Source organism: Spinacia oleracea, chromosome 4 (genome assembly GCF_020520425.1).
Source record: "Spinacia oleracea cultivar Varoflay chromosome 4, BTI_SOV_V1, whole genome shotgun sequence".
NCBI lineage: Eukaryota > Viridiplantae > Streptophyta > Magnoliopsida > Caryophyllales > Amaranthaceae > Spinacia > Spinacia oleracea.
Genome location: NC_079490.1, coordinates 52,576,822 through 52,581,189, shown reverse-complemented (window position 1 = coordinate 52,581,189; position 4,368 = coordinate 52,576,822). Strand labels below are relative to the sequence as shown.

The 4,368-nt window shown below is 37.2% G+C and overlaps 1 long non-coding RNA gene across 2 annotated transcripts; it reads right to left on the bottom strand.

The window, feature by feature from the left end:
* Positions 1-222: 222 nt before the first annotated feature.
* Positions 223-1,408, bottom strand: LOC130460122 (uncharacterized). Of its 2 annotated transcripts, none has more exons than XR_008920062.1 (3): positions 832-1,408; positions 545-675; positions 223-469 (listed from the first exon to the last, which is right to left on the bottom strand). It is a non-coding gene; the product is annotated as an uncharacterized lncRNA (long non-coding RNA). The 2 variants fall into 2 exon arrangements; XR_008920063.1 differs by having other exon boundaries at positions 223-458; positions 832-1,407.
* Positions 1,409-4,368: the final 2,960 nt, after the last annotated feature.

Genomic DNA, 4,368 nt, shown 5'->3' with positions numbered 1-4,368 from the left:
TAAAATAGGATATTACGATTCTAGGTCCTATATGTAAACCAAATCTTAATAGATAAAATAGAAATGATATCCACGAGATCTTTCTGAAAATAATTTCATTCAATAATAAAATAATATTGTTCATTCAATAACAAGATCCTATTATTCATTGACAAAATATAAATGATCTACACAAGTACGGCAAAAACAAAATCCAATATCAATAAAAAAATTGTAGCGGAAGAGCTTTGGTAGAATGGTAGCAGCAACAACGTATTGGGGATTGTATAGCAGCAGCAACTGGGGATGGTGTAGCAGCAACAATAGCAGCTTCTGAAGCAAGAACAACTTCTGCAGCAACATCAACTTCTACAGCAACAGTAGGGACAATATCGGTGCAATTGTCTACTGGTGGTAGACTAGCTTGGCAGTTCGTCTGCAGGACTGAACTGAGGTAATTAACCATCTCCTTGAGCTAGCTTAAGTCACACTAGATCATCGTCAAAAAGGATATCAAATATACTAATTAGTAATTACTAAACCTAACATAAGATAGAAAATGCACCTTAAGATGAATGGAGTTTTCAATTTTGATGGGACTGTATCACCAAAAAGGCTGGCCTCATCTGCCATCCTATACAAGACTCTTCGCACAATCTCACCCAAGTACATTCCTGATATCATTTTCTCAAATATCTGTCACAATATGTGGATATTGTTTAGAGTTTGTAAGATAAAAGGAATACGCAGATTTGAGGGTCACGAGAGAAATAAAGAGGACAGAAAAAGAAGAGGATAAATTTGGAACGTTGAGGGGGAAACAAAGAATCAAGGATAGCAGAAAAGACTCACCATCTCCCCTGATTTGGGAAAAGGACCATGCCAATATGCCACTTGTGAATTTCACTAGCACGTTCGACATAAGCTGCGTTTATTCCAGTACCCAATATAACAGCAGCAATTACATCTTTATGGTACCTACCTCTAGCTAGGGTTCCAACTGTATCGTTGACCTGAACCATTATAGAAGGTAAAAAGATATCAAATATACTGTAAGTTAAAAACATCTACTTATAGAGGAGAAAGTAAAAACTAAAAGAGAAAGGACCATCACAATTTTGTTCAAGCAAAGAACTCTTTACAAAAAGAACAAGACTACAATGATTGATTGCTAGGATATAATCTAATCACCAGAAAGAACATAGCAAGTACTCGTATTAGTCCACTACAGGCAACCATGCCTCCAAAGACATCTCAAAGCACAACTTGAATAAGTACAATAATCATAACATGAATTTACCATAACTTATCTGTTATTTGTAAATGTTAACCTGAACCCAAATAATTCACAATAATAGAAAATTTAAGGCAACTAACCATTGGAGAAGCGCAAAAAACAAAGGAGGTCGTGATTTACCAATGCGAGTTTTGTTTTATCAGCAGAAAATATCACTTGCTGTAACTTTAAGAAAGAAAAATCAGATTGAAATTTTGGGCACACGATCATATTCAGGCATGAGAGCGCCCACTAAGGCATGGCCGGCCTCTACACAAAAAGGAAAGCTTAAAACAGTTACAACCTATAGGTTAGCACTATCAGGCGAGAAGTTTACTAGGCTTGATCATTTTATCTTAACCCACCATGATATGCTACTAAATGCTTCGTCTCCTCGGAAACATCTGCGTTTTTCTTCTCTGGACCAGCAATGTTCTCTCCGAGCACATTATTCTCATCACTGTAAATAGCAAGAATGCAAATTACAATGATCCTAGCACATTGCAGTATTAGAACCTGGGAGCAACCAACATTGTAATTTGTAAACATCATATTAACCTCAACAAGACAACCACCTTTATAACAGACCACCTCAACTCAAGGCAAGGGCAGAAAAAGGGTTATGAGGATTGGATACGTGCATTCCCTTTCATCAACCAAACTGGTTACTTTCCCCCCTAACACATTTTGTATAATAACCAGGTGTCTTAATTGAAACAGATGAAAACAACTAGGTGCCTTAATTGAAACAGATGAAAACAAAAGACAAAGAAATCCCACCTTTAGGTTTACAGAACTAATTTGACAGGAGTTTGTAAAATGAAAAATGCAGATTCAAAATCCCTTGTGAACCTCAAGGCTACAGTTTCATCTATAAGCATAGTTATGGGAAAATGACAAGCTTTCATCATCATCATCATCTACACAAACTAATTTTCGTAATATGTTGCTAGAATTACACAAATTTCTTCGTTAATGCCTAAAACTTCAGATAAACAAATCATCTGATCTAATATAAAATTTATTCTTAAAAAGTATTTCCCCCTCCTCCTCTTTCTTTCTTTAACTGGGAATTTCAATATAACTCGACTTAAATCATATAAACTTAAAACTAAATCAGTTTAAAGGACTTAGTTTATCAGATTCATTCGGTAAAAAATCATGAATTGTTAGGCTTAATTATTAATCAAGCATCAATGATTCGATCTAAAACTTGAATGAAAGTTTCTTCCACATATAAAATTCCATACTTTGACATTGTAATTTGATAATTAACAATATTCATAATCCCTAGGGTTATTAGTTGAAGGATAAATATGCAGAACAAAATTAAGGATACCAACCTTGAAATTTAGAGTGGTGGGGAGTCGATCGGCGTTCACCGGATGTTGAAAAGGAGCGGCGGCGGTATTGCAGTACGATAGTACAACGGCACAGCGAGGGAGAACGGGTAGTGGTGCGCGGTTTTGGGATTTGGTTTTGCGGGAGATGGATTTTGGGGTTTATATTCTGTGAAACACTAGTAATACGAGTAGTTGAGTTTTACTGATTAGAGTTTCATTTGTATTTGGTTTTGGGTTAACCCTAAAATTTAAATTTTTGTTCAGCAGGAAATAGGTATGAAATCACTCACATTCCTTGGACACTTGGTTTTAAGAATAAGAGTAATAATAGTGTGATTAACCTCTTTTAAAAGTTTACCAGATTGCAATACATCCAAAACAGATGCAGTGATATCAGATCCCACAATCTGCTAAGCATCTCTATAAAAGTGAGAACCAAATGAAGGAAATATGTCCTTCACCCAAGATGCATTAGTCTAATACCAAGGTTCAGATTAATTACGAACAATTAATTCAGTGAGATCAAGTGATCGGAACAGCTGGCTAGAGCAATGCTTCAGATCAGTGAGTTCCAATCAATATTAGGCTCACAGCTTACTCTTGACTGAACCTATAAGGTAACACCATTGGCATGTAACTGATCACCGGATTAAATGAATCGGAAATTCATTTGATAGCTTTTCGGGAATTAGTTCGGAAAAACATAAATATATGATATGACGTTGGATCGGAATCGTATATTGTATTGCGTATATTCGTAAGCTAGGCGAAACGAATAATCATATATGCACGACATTGGATCGTCAAAGCACTATATGATAAATAATCGCCGAAAGGCATTACACGCAAATGCGAGAAGGCAACATTGCCGGTCGAACGAGCCAAGCGTGCAAGCACGCAAGGCCCGTCGAGGCGCAGCAGCGTGCCAGCGCCAAGCAAGGCCCATGCACTCGATTGGGCGCGCGCGGGGACAAGCAGCAGCAACGCGCACACGGAAAGGCCCACGACCCAGCTCGTGTGGCTGTGTGCTCGTGGGCTTGTGCGAGCAATACTGGCCGGCTCTTGGCCTTAGTGCCTTGGTCGGTTGGTGTTATAACCTTAAGATTATAACACCAATCCACCCTTATGTTTTTTGCACACACTTTTCCTAATCACTTTTAACCTAAACAAAAGAGAAAACCTAAACTCTCTTTGTGCCTCCGTTACAAACTGTTCTTCCCAAAACCAAATATCTTTAGTGACTTCTAAGTCATCGATCTCAAGACGGATCTGAACGTGTTGGTGAACCAAATAGAGGAACAACATCTAGAGTTCTTGTTCGTATTCGTGATACGTTGAACCTAGGAAAAACACGCTACAAACGTAAGTCTGCTTGATCTGTACTTTATACATGATTCCTGGCTTTGGGGTTGTTCCGCTATTGTTATTATGTAACTGTAAACCCCAACAGTGGTATCATGAGAAACATGTATTTAAAGTACATATTGGCCTGTTATTATGTTTGTGATTGTTATTGTCGATTTTTTCTGAATTTTTTCGTGAATTTTCGAATTGGATTATTGGATAAGTCGTAGAAAGTATTCTGAATTCGTAAAATGTCATAAATTTAATTTTTCTGACCCTAATCTGATTGAAAACAGCGTTTTATGATCAACTCATGAGAACAGAATCGCAAAAACAGGCCCCGAAGTTCGGGTTTTTGGGCGTTTTTGTTAATTAATGAATTAAATCGTTAAAAATGGAAAGTTTTTCAATTAATTGCTCGACCTA